Source organism: Athene noctua, chromosome 1, assembly GCF_965140245.1.
Source record: "Athene noctua chromosome 1, bAthNoc1.hap1.1, whole genome shotgun sequence".
Lineage (NCBI taxonomy): Eukaryota > Metazoa > Chordata > Aves > Strigiformes > Strigidae > Athene > Athene noctua.
Window position 1 is genome coordinate 167,831,022 of NC_134037.1, and position 17,657 is coordinate 167,848,678.

The 17,657-nt window shown below is 41.8% G+C and overlaps 1 protein-coding gene across 3 annotated transcripts in view; it reads left to right on the forward strand.

Moving 5' to 3' along the window:
* Positions 1–17,657, forward strand: part of AGPAT3 (1-acylglycerol-3-phosphate O-acyltransferase 3) — a 95,270-nt gene that overhangs the window by 29,151 nt on the left and 48,462 nt on the right. The window contains exon 2 of one of the 3 annotated variants that reach the window (XM_074904520.1): positions 15,651–15,771. The exons of the other annotated variants lie outside the window; for them this stretch is intronic. The gene's annotated coding sequence lies outside the window, so the exon portion shown is untranslated. The remainder of the gene's footprint in view (positions 1–15,650; positions 15,772–17,657) is intronic. 3 annotated transcript variants of the gene reach the window in all.

The window sequence follows — 17,657 nt, forward strand, 5'->3', positions numbered from 1 at the left end:
ATTCTACCATGCATGGTAATCACCTCTTTGCTATGGCCAGTGCTGTGGTACAGGAATCTGACCTGCAACCTGCTCAAATTTGCATCGGGGAAGGCAGAGAAGCATGGAGGCAGCAGGAGGAAGGGGAAGCGTGCAAAATGAAAAGAAAGGAAAAGGGTTCCCCCCAAAATGTTGATTCCTTGGGTTGTGGGTTTGTTTTTTTTATTTTGCTGGCCTACGCTGAAGGGAGAGCTAGTTTGGAATATCTGGTGGCATTTGAGGGCATCCCATCAGTAACTGTTGTGTATGTGCTCTATGCCACACAACAGCCCACCTAGATCAAGGGATCACCTAAGCTCATGTGCTTTGGGGTTGTGCCTCGCTACATGGGGCAATGTGAGGTTCATAGACAGGGCCTTTGTGGGCTGTGTTAACAGATTATACTGTGTGCAGGAGTGCTTGGCCAGCAGAACTGAGCAAGGTTCTTGTACAGGGCAAGGCATGGAAAGATGGTTTCTAGTTTAGCTGCCTGCCATGCTAGGAGTAACAGCAATCTTCTGTCCTTGTGGAGTTCCTTTAAAAGGCCTGATAGCCTTCCCAGTCAGACTGATGGTGTTCATTTGACTCTGCAGACCCGAGATCAGTGTGCTGTAATTCAGCTCAAAGACACGTGCTTACATCCTTCTTCGCTAGCAACAGGTATAGAAAAGCAGTGTGCTTACCTGGGTTGGAATCAGAGGTGTTAATGCAGAACGTTGCTGGTGTTGGCCATGGGAGAATGGACAAAGGGAAGGGTCCACTCCCTGAACACTGATGTTAACTCATAGGAGTTACCTGTAGGGTCTGGGAGCGGGAAGTATAGAGGCTGTGCTGTCTGTCTTACAGTGTATGCTGCACCCAGCATGTGCTCATCCTCTGGTAGGGGTTAGGGTTGATGATGCACCCCAGGATCCGTTTGAAGATGTCTATAGAAAGGGTATGCCTGCCATGTTGTCCCCAGGTTCTGTGACCTTTAAGAAGTCAACCTTCATCCCTTTGATCTTTGTGACACCTATCACCAGTCCTCTTGCACTTGCAGGTCAGCAGTCTTGCTTCTTGATTAGCCTCTCTTGCCACTGGAGAAGCCCTGTCCCCCTTTCAGCATTGCTTGATGAGCACTGGGGTTTTCATGTGACTTCTGTGAGCATGAAGGAGATTGATTTTTGCCATGGGAAAGGACATTTGGAAGGAGTACAATACAAAATAAATTGGAAAGTAGTGGTGACATTCAGCAATGGCGAGGAAGGCAACAGAGGGCAGGGCAGGTATTGAGGAAAGAGAAATGGCACAGAGGCAAGAGAAACCTCAGTGGAAGACAAAGAATTGAGAACTGGTGGTTAACATCAAGAACAAAAGTACATTACTTTCAAAAGTGTAAAGGGTGTTACTTAGCCCTTTGTTTAGCATGATGTATTCCAGGTTTTGTATAAATTCGTGACAATTGAAGTCTCCTAGTGCTTGGGACTTGCTGGAGAGCTTTGCAGAGGTGCAGCCTGCCTATTTCTTTGGATGGTTGTGTCACTAGTCGGGTTTAGAGTGAAACTCTAGGTGGATCTTCTGGTTTGGTTTCATCCAAAGGGAATCTGGCTTGTGCACACCAAAATCATCCTGTGATCCAAGTCACAGAAGCAACAGGGCATTTCTTTAAGAAGTAAATCAGTGTTGTGGATTAATGTGCTATTTCAGATCTGTTGAGTCTGTGGGTTCCCTGTTGCCTTTGCTGACTATGACTAGGACACAGTGGTGTTCTTGCTGGACTTCCATTGTGCCTTTTCCAGTTTCTTATAGTAGGAGCAGGTGCTGGAGTTCTTACTGCAGTCTTAATTCCTCTGAAAGAAGCTATTTTGTGGCTCACGTGCTCTTGATTACAGCATGTCTGTCCTGGGAGTGACCCTCTTGGTTCTTAGTTTGGGTGTGGCCTTGTGAGTCTTGTGTTCATGGCCCATGTTAAGGAACCAGCTTGTGTCTGCAGAACGTCTGCATGGCTCTGCTCAGAGAAGCACATCAGAGCACACAATCACTGTGTTTGTGATTACAAATGGGTTATACCTAGCTGCACACTGACCTTTCAGTGCACAGGTTATATGTGGGCAATTTGACACTGAAGTACTAACAAAAGTCACAAAACAGCTTAATTTGGACATTAAGTAATATAGCAGAAGGAAAGATTGGCAGAGGCGAAACTAATTTCATTCATAGTGCATGTTTCTGGACAAATTTTTCTTGACATGCTTATTCTGGAATTTAATCCATTTTGAGAAAGGGATTATCCAATTGACAACAGGTAGACAAATCATCTCTAAAAGAACTGTTATGTGAACTCAATGGCTTTTAATCTAGGAAATAAGAATAAATTGGATGTGCTGTCCCTTTTCCCACAGATGTACTTCTTTTAAGCACACTTTTATTTTGGTTGGTGTATGCACTTTTTCACAGAATCACAGAAACATCTAGGTTGGAAAAGACCTTGAAGATCATCCAGTCCAACCATTAACCTCACACTGACAGTTCTCAACTACACCAGATCCCTCAGCGCTATGTCAACCCGAATCTCAAACACCTCCAGGGATGGGGACTCCACCACCTCCCTGGGCAGCCCATTCCAACGCCTAACAACCCCTTCTGGAAAGAAATGCTTCCTAATATCTAGTCTAAACCTTCCCTGGCACAACTTGAGGCCATTACCTCTTGTCCTATCACTTGTTACTTGGTTAAAGAGACTCATCCCCAGCTCTCTGTACCCTCCTTTCAGGTAGCTGTAGAGGGCGATGAGGTCTCCCCTCAGCCTCCTCTTCTCCAGACTAAACATCCCCAGTTCCCTCAGCCGCTCCTCGTAAGACCTGTGCTCCAGAGCCTTCACCAGCTTCGTTGCCCTTCTCTGGACACGCTCGAGTAATTCAGTGTCCTTTTTGTAGTGAGGGGCCCAAAACTGAACACAGGAATCGAGGTGCAGCCTCACCAGTGCTGAGTACAGGGGTAAGATCCCTTCCCTGCCCCTGCTGGCCACGCTATTACTGACACAAGCCAGGATGCCATTGGCCTTCTTGGCCACCTGGGCACACTGCTGGCTCATGTTCAGCCAGCTGTCAATCAACTCCCCCACGTCCCTCTCTGACTGGCAGCTCTCCAGCCACTCCTCCCCAAGCCTGTAGCGCTGCTGGGGGTTGTTGTGGCCAAAGGCCAGCCCCTGGCATTTGGCCTCATCGATACTCCTCCAGTTGGCCTCAGCCCATGGCTCCAGCCTGTCCAGGTCTCTCTGCAGAGCCTCCCTACCCTCGAGCAGATCAACACTCCCACCCAGCTTGGTGTCATCTGCAAACTGACTGAGGGTGCACTCGACCCCCTCGTCTAGATCATCAATAAAGACGTTAAACAGGAGTGGCCCCAACACCGAGCCCTGGGGGACACCACTCGTGACCAGTTGCCAACTGGATTTAACTCCATTCACCACAACTCTTTGGGCCCAGCCATCCAGCCCATTTTTTACCCAGTGAAGTGTGTGCCCGTCCAAGCCGCAAGCAGCCAGTTTCTCCAGGAGAATGCTGTGAGAAACGGTGTCAAAGGCCTTACTAAAGTCAAGGTAGACAACATCCACAGCCTTTCCCTCATCCAATAAGCAGGTCGCCCTGTCGTAGAAGGAGATCAGGTTTGTCAAGCAGGACCTGCCTTTCATAAACCCATGCTGACTGGACCTGAACATCTGGTTGTCCATTATATGACTTTTAATGGCACCCAGGATGATCTGCTCCATGACCTTCCCTGGCACCAAGGTGAGACTGACAGGTCTGTAGTTTCCTGGATCCTCCTTTCTACCTTTCTTGCAGATGGGTGTCACATTTGCCACCCTCCAGTCCAATGGGACCTCCCCAGTTAGCCATGATTTCAGGTAAATCATGGACAGCGGCTTGGCGAGCACATCTGCCAACTCTTTCAGCACCCTTGGGTGTAACCCATCTGGTCCCACAGACTTGTGTGCACCCAAGTGGTGCAGCAGGTCTCTGACCACCTCCTCTTCAACTGTGCTGACCTTGGTCTGCTTCCCCTCCCCATCTCCCAGCTCAAGAGGCTGGGTGTCCAGGGAACAGCCAGTTCCACTGCTAAAGACTGAGGCAAAGTAGGCACTGAGCACCTCAGCCTTTTCCTCATCTTTAGTTACCATGTTTGCCTCTGCATCCAGTAAAGGAGGGAGATTTTCCTTAATCCTCCTTTTGCTGTTAGTTTATAGAAACGTTTTTTTGTTATCCTTAACAGCTGTGGCCAAGTTGAGCTCTAGCTGTGCTTTGGCTCTCCTAATGTTCTCCCTGCATAACCTCACTACATCTTTATAGTCTTCATGAGAGACCTGGCCCCTCTTCCAAAGGCAATAGATTCTCCTTTTCCTGCGATCCAGCCCAAGGTCCCTGTTTAGCCAGGCTGGTCTCCTTCCCTGCCTGCTTGTTTTCCAGCACATGGGAACAGCCTGCTCCTGTGCCTTTAAGACTTTGCTCTTGAAGTATGTCCAGCCTTCCTGAACTCCCATATCCTTCAAGGCAGCCTCCCACGGGATTTTGTTTATCAGTCTTTTGAACAGGTCAAAGTTAGCTCTCTGGAAGTCAAAGGTGGCAGGTTTACTAACCCCTCTGTTTTGTTTTTAATAACCAGAGAGGATATGCATCATTTGATTTCTTTCTAAGATTTTTGGATGCTTCTGTTGCCTTGCTTTGGGGATACTTTAAAATTACAAAGAAACTAGTTTTTAGTAGTAGAGGAGGATCTGGCAACAGTGAGAGAATTTCCCTTTTTTTGGTGAATATGTCTTCGAGGAAAGGATTAATGAATTCCAACTAGCTATTTCCTTGTCTTTAGTTTTCTGCAAAGACTAAAATGAAATCACAGCTGCATGGGAAACATTTTAAACAGTAGGGAAAAAATATTTCAAAATTGGATAGGAGAGTTAGGTGGGTTTGCTCAGTAAAAATCCTTCAGAGCAGCTTCTTTTAAAATGGTGTAAAATTAACCTGAAGTCTTGCTGACTTCCATAGGGCAATAGTGATGCAGTGCAGGGTTTTCAAAGACAAATATACAAGGGTTAGTCTGAGACTGAAGTAATTGAGGCACAACACTTTTAACTTAAAGTGTATAATTTTTTGAAAATCCATACTTCTACCTTGTGGCGAGTTACTGACTCAGGTGATTTGCACTGTATGAAAGTAATAATAAGCTGCCACTGGCCAGACTTGCCCATCTAATAATAGTGTGCGTGCTGAGATGTTTCTGGTGTAGTTTTGTACTGTGGAGTTCCTCAACTGTCTGTTGTTTATTGTGGGATTGGAGAGCTGTCAATGTCTAGGTAATGCTAGTTGGAAAAATACTTGGGAGTATACTTGGGATGGATGAGACATGTCTGTCTTGTAGCTAGGAAATATCTGAAAGGAAAACAGCATCCTTCAAGGTCAGAGGAAAAAAGTTTCAAGTTTATATACAGAGGTACATACTATCTTTCTCCACCCCTATCCCAACTCTTGCTGTTTTGATGAGTACATTAAGAGATCTAGCATAATGCAGAAACCGAAAATAACTGTGGGTAGATAACGGGTATCTTTCTAGAGCAGGAAACTGAAATACTGTTAGCTTCACAGTACAAGTTTTCTTCCCAATTTTGTGCATATAAAACCCTGTCTTAAACTACTTTATCTTCCTTTTTTAATGAAAGTTTACTACAACCAGAATCTTTCTTGACACAGTTCTGCTTTTCCTGTCTTTCTGACGTATTTCTTCCCACACAATAACCCACACCTTGGATAATCTATATCCTGTCCTTGAAAGTAAGTCTTTGTATAATGTGCATATGATCAGAGGCATGAGGTTATTGGGATAAATATGTTGCAGGTAATAGGGCAGGAGTCTTCAGGGCAAGAAGGTGACTGCTGTAAGGAAAGAGAATAGGGAAGAGATAAGTAGTCTTTTCTGAATATTTGTGTGACTTGAGCTTCTGCTGTTGATGATGACTTGAGTTTTTGTTGAAGTATGGTGTGTCCTGGAGTTGCGGGTGGTGGGTTTGTTTTGTTTTGAACAGCTAACCCTCAAGGTGTCTTGAGTTTTTTGGTGGGTTAGACGATTAGAAGCACTTAAAGGTAGCAGTTTTTAAGCATGAGTTTTAAGTGTTGCATCTAAGCAGAATGACAAAAAGATTACGCTGAAGAGTTTGCTTTCTCCGTTGGTTGGTTTGGTTTTTGTTATTTTGTTGGGCATTTTTTTAAGCACCTCTTTGAGGAGATATTCCCCTGTGTACATTCATAACCCTTAGACTTGTATGGTTGAATGGGTGACATGATGTACTTATTACAGTACTCATGTAGCTAGGATTCATAAAGCAGGCTTTCCAGCAGAATATATTTTCTGGTAATGCTTCATCAGAGATCATGCGTTTTTTTAGATAGACATAAAGGAACAAATATAGAACAACTCAGGTGCTAAAAATAACCACTTACATTGACGTCTACTATTTTTTTTTCTTTAAAAGAGACCTTTTGGATATTTAGCAAGATGCTTCATATCTGCTTAGAGTCATTTTGACTGCAGTGATTTTGAAGGAGAGACAAGTCAGCTGATCTTAGAAAATAGCTTATCTTGGTTTGATTTAAGAGTGGAACGTGGGAATAGAGCAGATGCCAAGGAAGAGACTTGATGTGGGTAATGGAATGAGAAGTTGGTTTAATTACTGCAGCTGTAGAAGCTGGGCATTTACAATCTCAGAGATTAGAAGACTGCTCAGCTCTTGTGTTTACAGGGGGGGAGGGGGGTAAAGATAGTAAATACCTCAGTCAAACCCTAAGATACATAATAGATCTCACTGAAAAGATGGTCCCTTGATAGGAAAGCTGCTTGCACTGAATGGCTTTAGTTACAGTCCAGGATAAAGTAATTCTGGCATCCTTTTAAGTGTGAGATGGGGGAATGAATAATCTTCCTAAAGATCTCTAATCTTAGAAGCTAAGATTTTTGTAGTGGGAGAATGATTTACCTGAAATGGATTTTGAAATAATTCACAGTTTGCAGATGATTTGTCATGGACACGATTTCTTGCACGTAGTTGGCCACTTGTTTCCATTCTGAATAGTCCTTTGAGATCTGTGGAGAATGAACTGGTGAATCAGTTAACATATTTAAATGATTTCAAGATCAGACTATTACTTCAGTGCCCTGTCACCTAGAACTTCAAAATTAATTAATTCAGTGCCAAACTACTTTATTTACAAACTCTGCACACATTTCAGTATCCAGAAACACTAAGATCAGCCCAAGCAAGTGTATGCGACGCATGGTCTGATGCTGTCAGAAGTGGGTTGTGTGGTGCACAGGGAGGAAGAGGGCAGGGCCTTTTGGCATCTTGCAGGTTGTGCAGCATCAGGCAGCTGCTGGTTCATGGCAGTTGGAGCAGACCACTCCTGCAGACCATTCCCACTGGGCATTTCAGAGCCGTGACTGCCTGTCACTTCAGCTGTAGCCTCCCCTTCTCCACGGATAAGCCAGGAGCACATCGCTTTGCTTTCCCAGTGGCGTTGCTGTGGTTGCTTCTCCCTTTGAACTCAATAGCAGGTCAGATGTAAATTGCAGTTGAGACACAAAAATAGCCGGCACCTGCTTCAGTCACGCCGGGCTGGGGTGAGCTGGGGCCTTGCTGCACTGTGCCAGCCCTGGGGCTGGCGTGAGCAAGAGCGGTCTGGTGAGGTTCTCCACCTGTCACAGGTGGAGCAGCCTCAGCTGCGGGGAGGAGCGTGGAGAGCCCCTTGGCAGGGTTGTCAACCGGACTTCTGCCAGATTAATAAAACACCCACGCCGTGTCACCCTTTGATCACAAGTATTTTCTGTCTCCTCAGCCGCGTGCTCTTCTATTTGACACCCCCCCACCCCCACCCCTGCTTTTAACCTCTAACGTAGCAATTTACTCGACATTGTAATTTTAGATTACAATTAGTTTAAGCTTCACCAGGTTTCTGGAAATCTATTATATATTTCTGTTTAATTAGAAATGCTAGTAAGAATGGTATTAAGAAACTTTCCTTGTGTATATAGTTCAAAGGTCCAGTGCACAGGTTCTCCTGGAGAAGATAAGCTAGGCCTTCTCTGCCTCACCTGTTAGCTCTGTTGAAGATTGTATCTATTTTTTTTTTTTAATTACTTTATTATTAGCCATTGTTCCTTTGAAAGTAGTATGCATATTTTTTTTGGAGATCCTGAAGAGCTGATGCATCCAAAATTAACACTCATTCACTGTGAAATGGCTTCCCTCATAACAAAGACAAATATTATTTTTCTCTAGATATAGGTGTGTTTAACTGTTCTTTCCTTGTTTATGCTACTGAATGAGATATAGCAAATGCGGACAGTTTCACTGTTCAGATCTTACCTGCAGCAGTTCAGAATTTTAAAGCTTTCTTTAAAAGGCTTTTATTTTCTTAATGCAGAATGCTAAGGGTTTTAAGCAGGGAGTAAACTTTTAATTACTTCAAGTGCTTTATAATAGACATTATTTCTAAAAAGCTGTTCATATTCATTAAAGTTCTTAACTAGATTGCCGTTCTAGATCTTTTTCATTTCACTTGTATTTGAATTATGAATAGTGAATAAACAGAAATACATGTAGTTAGTTTAGTCTAACCAGGGGGAGTAAAATAACTATTGAGGAGGAGGATCCTCCTCTGCTACAAATAGCTGCCATGCTGGTTTGGGCCCAGTGCTAGGATGTGACTATCTCCTGGGGTTTGCTGGTGCTAGCACCGGTAGCAGTAGGTGCTTTGCAAACAACTTAAAAGCTTGAAGGATATCCAGCATCAAGGCAGAGGGTGAGGTGGACAACAGTGAGGCAGATGAGGGACAGTGCTGGAGAATATTTTTAGCCAAGCCCGCTTGACTCATGACCCTGGTGGCGCTCTCTTAATGTGGACAGGGAAGGTGTGTGTGGGGGGGTGTGGTTGAGCTCAAGGAGATGACATGAGTTTGGCATGCTGGGCACATACAGGTTTCTGGGAGCTTTGATGTGATTAATGCTTCACCTACAAGTTTTCATTTTGGAACCTTACAGATTCAAAGTTGGTAAAGAAAGGTAAAACTGCCAGAGACTTGCTGCAATTCTCAAATCCCACGAGGTAATTCCTTCCTATTAACTTTATCTGTGAATTCCTTAGAAAATGATTAATTTGGAGTACCTCGAAAATCTGCTCGTGGAAGATCAGAGCATTAAAGTTAATGATCCATTGTGTCTCGTTAGTGAGTAATTAGGAAGAATTGTGTTTGGGGATTTTTTTTTTTTTTTTTTTTTTTTTTTTACTGAAGGCCATATAAAGACCTACAGCTCTAAAAGCTATCTATAAATCTATTGCACACCAAAGAAAGGGTCAGAGAGAATGGGAGAGAAGTTTGTGCAGCCCCAATTGCACAATGGATGCTTCTCCCAGGGTGCAGTGCAGGGACCCTTAGCCCCAGGGTTTGGGGCAGGGCACAAGATGAAGGTGGCAGAGGACCGCCATAGCGAAATGAAAGTGCTGTTATAAAGGTCACCCAGCAGAAATCAGTGAAAGGTGTTTGCAACTGGTTTAGTTTTTTTTTTTTTTTTAAAAAAAGATTTGAAAAGTGAAAGAAGGAGGGAAATTAGGAAATTATCTCTTACACTGCAGATCATTCCTGTGTATGTTTTCCACACTCCATAACAGGCATGTCTCTCTTTTTATTTGTGCTGAATACAGCACCTAACTGTCCTTCATTCTGTGAAGGCAGTCCTTTATGTAGCTCTAAACTTTTTCTATAATGGGCATATTCTAAGCAAATGAATATTCCAGTGTTTCAAAGAAAAAAAAAAAATCACTGGAATTACTCTGAATATGATAGACTTACATTATATATTGTAGTAGAAAAAATCATGTGTACAATTAATTGCCATTTAGAAAAATGGTCCTTTTTCAGAGCCTACTTCTTCCCAGAGGCCAGTTTAGACAATTCTTTTATAAAGCATGGATGAGTTTCCATCAACATTCAGGATTTATTCAAATTTAATTAATAAACCCAACTAAAACCCAAGTACTCACAGACACAAGGAAATACAGAAACCTTGCCTGAGCCTACTCAAATTCCCCTCTTACACTTACCATTTTATGCTGTTTTTTTATTTAGGCCTTTAATTGGGTTGGGGTAAGTCATGGCAAAACCCCAGAGGTAACTAGTCTCTAGGAAACAGCAGATAAATTATTAGATTTCTTGGGCGTAAACCTGTCTGGACTATAATTGGGGTAATATTTCCCAGGACAGGGCAAGCTTACCTTGGTTCAGAGGTGTTCTACCCTAGCTGTTTAGGGCAGCTCTGGCTTTCCCAGATTATGTCTTCTCATATAGCCATGGTTTCCTTTCTTTTATGTCATCTTTGAAGATAGGAGTGAGATGAAAGCCTTCCAACTGAGCACTCTAAGTGCTATACAGACACCTGAGTTAACTCGCTGATGACTTACCCTGTTTATGGTCTCAAGAGTCAGATGAGTTACAGCCTCTTTAAACAAGAATAACTCAACTTCTTCAACTTGGATCAGGATTGTCTGGCAAATCTTACTGCAGTGATCTCAGACATTGCTTGCTCCTCCAGATGTTACCAACCATTGGCACTGCAGAAATGACCGTGTGTGGGTGCTTTAGCCCCAGCAGTTCACAGCTGGAAAATTCTTGTGGAGTTTGCTGCCTTTAAAAATAAATAAATAAATGAGTCATGGCAAGAACCTGCCTTCATCAGGGATTTAAACTAACAAAGTTGTGAATTGGAGCAACTAAGGTGCAGACTATGGAGGTGTTCCACTTATGAAGCAGTGATCCCTAGCAGAAGACTGGGATGGGCAAGAGGGGGCAATAATGTTTTAGGCTGCCATAGCTCAACCTGCCAGAGGATATCTCTCAGAGCCCTGGCTCCACAGGAGGCTATGGACAGGGTTAGATGTAAGTAGTCTTTTGCTGGTGCTCAAACTCTCGATGAGGGGACAGAGAACTTTACAGAGTTATGATGCTACAGATAGATTAATCCATTTCATTCTTGCTTATCTGTTCCCATCCTACAGAGAGAAGCTTGAAATTGAAGGGTTTGGTTGTAAGTTGCAGTGGAAAACTAAATGCTTTGTTTGCTGCAGAAGTCTAATTTCCATCTTAAAAAGGGAGAGAGTCTGTCTGTCATTGGTCCATCTAGGTCAGTAGTCTGGTTTATAATGGATGCCTTACAGAAGGATTTACAGTCAACACAACAGCTAGTATTTGCTCTGTCATATCCTCCTAATTTCCATTTGATAAATAATTCCAGTTCCTCTTTTTCAGTCTCCTTATGTCACCTCTAACAGCCGTGGCAAGAAGGTTCACAGTTCAGTTACACATGGAGGAGGGGAACACTTCTGTTTGTTGTTGTAATGCTTCATAATTTATTCACATTCTCCTAGTATTTCTTACTGTAAGTGAAGACTTCTTTTTCTGAAAGTAGTTTCAGAGTCAATCATTTCCAGTTATTAGGGGAAACATGTAGGGGCTCTCTTTCTAAGAGATGATGGTCACAGTAGTAGGATGGTGGCATGAAGTAATTTCCTGAAGCTGTTCTGTTCATATTTGTATGAGTCTATAAGATGTCGAGAGAGGAGGTTTGCCAGGAAACCAGTTTTACTGTCTAGGGAGAAAGTTAACTTGTGATTAAAAACATGTTATCAAGCGCTTTTTTTTGGCTTTTTTTTTTTTTTTTTTTTTTTTCATGACTGCCATTCCTCTGTCAACATTTGGATATTACCATATGGAAGATGTTTTTTAAGGGAATGGACCGAGCTGTGGGTCAAGGAAATAATCAGAAGATTCAAAGATATTGATACTTCCTATGGTGAGGATGAAAACTGACCAGAAAATTGTTTCCATAGTTTTAATAAATTATAAAAAAAAAAAAAAAAAGTGAGAAACAAACAAACAAAGGACAAAAAGGAATGAAATATTTCCCTTGTGAGATGATGCTGAAAACAGAGTTGTATGTGTCTGCTTTTTAGTCTTTTATGTCCTAAATGATGGAATGCTGAGAATATTTTCAAAGTTGTGGTATCAAAGTAGCTAATGGAAACATGGGTTTGGAGGTTATCTTATTGAATTTAATGCAAGGTACTATGCAAGAGAGAAACTGCATAAGTGTTTAAGTGCATGCACATGCATTTATATTTAATTGGGAGACTTTTTTGAAATGGAAAAATATGTGTGTACTTATCCTCAATGTACTGCCTAAATCTGTTCAGTCTTAGAAGACATCAGAAAAGTAATTTGATACAACTTGCAGTTTCCAGTTCATTGTTTTGTTTTGTTTTTAAGTGGGGAAGATGAGGATCCTAAGTAGAAAGAGCTTCTCTCTCTTTTTTTTTTTTTTTTTTTTTTTTTTTTTTTTTTTAGTGCTCAAGTACCTCTTATCCATGTACCAGCACAATAAACAGTGTCAGACCAAAGCTAGCTTTCAAATCCTCTTCTCTTGCATAACACTACTGTGCTTCACTATCAAACCAGAAATTATTCTCCTACTGGTTGCAGTGTTAAGACGACTGTTTTCTGGGAACTTTGACCTCAGTTTTATCAGTTTAAGTAAAATGTCTGCATGAGACTCGCTACACAAGCAGTGAAAAGGCAAAGATACCTTTGACAGGCCATGAAAGCAGTGTTCAAGAATTACTTCAAGACAAGACAACGTGCTTGTTCCAAGCTTGGCTCAAGTGATGCAGATTGTTGAACTGTGGCATGCTCTGTTGCATCAGTTCTCCAGATCTCTTTCTGTGGGATATTGGGAAGTGGGATGGGGAACTGTTCATGGCTTGCTGAGCTTTTTTAATGCACACTTTTTATTGCATAGTTGCATGTGAGGATTTTAATGTAAACAAAATGGCTAACATTATTCTTTTAAATCAGGAGATATTTGTTTGCTTTTTACGTATGCAGGAAGATTATGGTAACTATTTACACTTTCCCGTATAAATCAGGGTTTTGCCCCACCCCCATAACTCACCATGTACCACCTTCCTTTACCAGCACTAAGAACTGAACCAGCTGCTTTTGGTGACTGTTTTATAAAACCTTCAGTGAATGTTTATATGGGACAGCTGCAAACATGGTTGGAGCTATAGAAAGCAAGTAGTGTGTCATAATGCCCTTCTCCTAACAAGGGCCACCTTAAGCATGTAGGTTTATTGTCACCAAAATCTTCTCCCAGAGCTTTGCTGTTCTCATAGGCTCTAGTCTAATCTTACTCCTGGCCAGCTGATACCTGTTTGTTCTGGTGTCAGCAGCTTTTTTTGTGTCAAAATGTTTTTTTCCCTTCCTAGTGGTTATCTTTATCCCTGTCTTACAGGGAGCAATTGCATCCCCTGTAAATCCTCCCGTGTCCCTCTGCTGTGCACGCTAGTCTCCATGCATGCTGTCAGTGCTGGAGATCCTCCTTTAGCCTCCTGTGTTTCTAGTGCCTCCTGTATATTAGTGACTTTCATCCCACTCTTATGGCTCCAGTCTTGAAGGCCATGGTGCCTGTTGTATAACAACTCAATACACCTTCTTGTCCAGATTGCTTCCCAACTTTGTCGTCAGCTGCCATAATGACTTTTTTGTATGCAAGATGTTAATCAGTTAAAATTGAAGGAGAAGACTGATTGTTGGGTTAGGTTTAGCGTTTCCATTAGTAACTTCCAAGGCGTCTGTAGCTTTTTCTTCCCTTGCTGTCTGTTATCATCTCTTTTGGGCAGGGTCCTTACTGCTTTCACAGTTCCTCTACCAGTCTCCAACTTTACATGTTTAATGTCATACCATGTGGAAAAGTATTAAATAATGTTTGATGAAAATCCAGATAGCTGAGACTTACTTATATTTATTTTGACTAAAATTCCTACAGCAAGCCTTGTGTCGTGATCTCTTTGTAGCTTCATGTACTTATTTTTCTTTGTCAGTCTTTGTTGAAATCTTACGTGCTGTTGATTAGTTCTGTAGTCTTACTTCTATGTGGCAAGTCAAACCGGATCCTAAAAGTACTGCCACTAAAGTCTTGAGTCTACATCTGCCACATTTATAGAGGCGGTTCTCTTGGTTTGAATGTCATTGACTTTTAGTTGAGTGTTGAGCAATTTAATGTGTTTTTGTTGGACAAATTTGAAGACAAAGAGTTGCAAAAAGGGGTGTATGTTTTTAAAATGCCAGCTTGGTCATCTGTTTTCTGTCTCTCTAATGGCAGCACTGGAAGATGATACCCTGTGTTCCAAAGAATAGCAAATGTGTTTTGACATAAAACTGGCCTTGGGCAATGTGCCAGCCCAGATGGCTGGCAGCTATGGATGCCATTAACTGTATACAGACCTAAAGCTGAGCTAGATGGGTAGTAGCTAGGTAAATGGCTAACTGGCATTTCCTAGAATGGCTTGGTTTCAACACATTTTTACACAAATTTGTCTGAAATAAATTGGAATTGAGTGGTTTTCAAATGGTATGATATCCAGGGTAAATATATATGGTATGAACCTACATGCGTAGTCTTTAGTTCTGTTCCTCTGATAACACCATCACAGAAGTCTTTGTTAAGTGTCTGAATGATTTGGTACAGGTTACACCATGGCAGATACCTGCTGGGCATCCATTTGCCAGATGCATACATTTTCCTGCAGACCTTATGTCCTGGTTAAAATAAGTTGTAAATTAAGTGATGGGTGTGAGAAGAGCATTTTCTGTTCTTACAACTTTGAATTTTGCTAAAGGTAGTGGTGGATTAAAGAAATAGTTTATATTATCTTTTGTGATACATCTGACTTGTTGGGCAGATGTTTGAAGAATATTTTTTCTTCATTTTTTTTATTTTTAAGGAAAACCAGGTTTGCAGTCTGGTAAATATGAGTTTCTTTGAGGGTTTTCTTTTTTTGAAGTTTGGTTTGTAGATTTCTGCAAGAAACTATCATGGTGTAAGGCTTGTGAAATTAGATAATACGCCTTAAACAAGCCACCTCTGGGTAAAGCACATCTCTAATTACTGAGACTGAATTATGTGGGAAAGTGAGCTTGTGTCTGAAGTAAATCTCCAGTAATCTAAAATTAAATAATGATTAACTTAATTGCTTCAGGATCATAAAAACTGCTCTTAATAAACTTTAGGGATTAAGTGTGTGTTATGAGAGTGGATAATTGCTTCTGCTTAATTTTCAATAATTTCTACCAAGACAAGGTTTGTAGGTAAAAGAAATACCTTTTGTTATGCAGATTAGTAAAGCAAGGAAAGGTAGGCTAGTTCTTGAGTATGCAAGCCCTTTCCCCATTCTGAATAGAAGCTGCAATTTCACTACTAAATATAAATTGAGAACACTTGCTTTTAATTTCATAGATATGTGCCAGTTAGACCCTCTGAAAGCAAGAGCAGTTAGTACCTGTGGAGCAGAGTGTAGTATTAGTACGTGGGAAGAAGGATCAAGTAGGTTTTTTTTTTTCCCCTGAACAAAAAGAAAGATGGGTATTTTTAATAAAAAGAGTTTGAATTAAAGAATTTGTGACCTGGGTTAGCAGCTGCATGTTGTTTGCATTGTATTTTGCTTCTAAACAAAATATTTTTACCTTCATTCATTGAAGAATGTCTTTTTTGCTTATAGGCAAATGAGAAAGCAAATCTCTTGAAACATAAACAGTGGTACTTCCCTGGAGGGAGGAGATGGGGATTCTCCTGTTGCTCTGAGTGTTGCCAGGTGCCAGAAGTGGTCCCCAGTGGTGGTGGTAAGAAAAAGATCTTCCCCCACATTTCTGTATTTGCGTTTTGTCTGTAGCAATAAGATGCTTTTGGAAAAAAATGGGGGTGCAAATCCTGTTCTTTTCATAGAGCTGTATGAATTGCTGGGAGACGCGTCAAAAGTCTCCCACTCTGAGAATTTTAATTTAGGGCTGAAACCAGTGCTTCAGCTTGTTGCTTGCCTGTAGTGTTTGCTGCTTCTCTCTCCTGTATGCTGTATCTGTTGCTAATCATTGCAGCAAAGACTTAACCACAAATAAACCTCTAGAGGATTCTAGAAATACTTAACTATCGCCTCCCTCCTTAAATGCAGAAGGGGAGCTGTGGCCTTATGGTTCTTTGAGAACCTCCTTTTACAGAGTCCTTAGAAATCTCTTGAATGTTGACTTTGGGGCCATTTTAGGCTTCCTTTAAGCCAAACATCCTTAAAGTTTGTCCAGTAACCAGGTAATAGAAATGTTAAGTTATAGCAGCAAACTTCCTTCTTTTTGCCCTTTTCTGTAGTCTTTTCTGCAAATGGTGACAGCAAAAGTGGAAAGCTGATGAGACCCCACTGACACAGCAATAGAGAGAGGGTTTTTCCAGGACAGGATCTTAAAACCCCAGAGTGCTTAGTGTCAGATGTTGACATTTTAATGATGATCTCTGATACCCTGCCCCTTCATGGGCTATTAGTAGCTTTTTTATAGGAAAGTAATTTAATCTTGGTGATTTTGCAAAGATCCAGAGTGTTGCTTTAGTATTCTATAACCTTTCAAGGTCTATTATAGGACAAGTAGTCTCCAAAGAAACTTTCATTTCTGTGAGGTATTTCTCAAAGCACTGATTCACAAGACAGTGCATAGTGGATCAGCCACAGTCTATGTTCAGGGCATGTATTCTGACCCCAGGCAAAGTTACATCCCTCCTGAAGATGTGCCTTTTCCTGCTGTAGAGGAAGTTAAAGCATTTATCCCAGATCATATTAGGTGGGCAAATATCTACTTTTTGCAAGCACCAAATATTTTTGGATCAAAATTTTATCCCCCCAGATTAGTAGTTATTGCATCTGAATCTGGTTAATGCTGACATCTGCAGCTTTGGTGGGTAGAGGGAGACCCAGTGGGTTGATTCATGAAAGTAACCTTTTAATAGTGTCATGGTGACCAAGTGCTTTCAAAACTGGTTCTGCAGACTGCTTTTGCCTGGGCTCATTGCCATCGGTGTAAGAGCAATGTCCCAGAAGTACATGAAAGCCTTGTTTTATGCATTTGCTGTTTTGTAGCATATTTTTCATCTTACATGGCTGCAATTTTTGCTTTTCTTCTTTGTGTGTAAGGCCTGAAAAGACCATCAATGTTAGTGTTACTGAGAAGCTAAAATATGCTTGGGGGACAGGATTTTAAAAATTGTGCACAGCTCTTGAAAATTCAAGCTTTGCTTCTGTTTGAAAAGAGAGAACTTGGGCTTCTTGTACCTAGCCCTGCAGGCTGCCAAGCCTGGTACCTGTGCCCCTTGTGTAGTGCATGCCTGGGTGTCTTATCTCAGGTTGCTAGAACCTGCAGGGAGGAATAATCTGGAAATGAAATGTCCTGAATGAAGTGAATGGCCATGCTGGAAACTGCATGGGTTGAATAATCCCATGAATAATTCCTTCAGCCTTCACCTTCTTGGTGGTTCAGATAAATCCTGAGCAGGTCGATAGATATTAATATGGATTAGAGAAATCGTACCAAGAGCTTTTCAGTGTCCCAGTGGATGCCGCTTCTGCAGAACAAATCTCCATTTCCTGAACCAAAGCACAACTGGTACCAACAGGCACACAGTCAACGGGGTGAGGGACTGAATTACAGGGAGGCCAAATTATGATAGCATTTGCCTTAGCAGCCGTGCC